Consider the following 495-nt stretch of genomic DNA (forward strand, 5'->3'; position numbering starts at 1 on the left):
CTTCATCTAGTCACACTTCATCATCCAGGACCACAACTGACACCTAGCCAAGAGCCCCGCTACCACCACCCGCCGCACTGAATCTTCTGTTGGCTTCATTCGGCGGCATCGGCAGAGGGGAGGCGAGGAGGAGGAAGAGGAGATGATTAATGTATAGTATCATGATGAAGCTAAATAAACAAGCTAATATTTTCATGTGCAACTGGGTTGACATCATCATGTGGCTAACTCCTGGATCAATTCTTGTTCTCAGCATTATTATTTTTGTGCTTGATTGAAAAAAAAAAAAATCAATGCAGTGGAAGATGATTAGCCAAGCCAAGCGGGCCCCGCTTCTCACTCCCCCAACTTCTCCTTTCCCGTTCTCTCTCTCTCCCCCCTCACTCACTCACTCACTCCCGCACGCCTCCTCCCCAAGCTCCCCCCATCGCAAGAACCAACTTTTGCCCCCAAATCCCCCCCTAAACTCTCGAATCCCCTCCCCCCATTGCGAGA

The sequence above is a fragment of the Triticum dicoccoides genome, chromosome 5B, assembly GCF_002162155.2.
Source record: "Triticum dicoccoides isolate Atlit2015 ecotype Zavitan chromosome 5B, WEW_v2.0, whole genome shotgun sequence".
Taxonomy (NCBI): Eukaryota; Viridiplantae; Streptophyta; class Magnoliopsida; order Poales; family Poaceae; genus Triticum; species Triticum dicoccoides.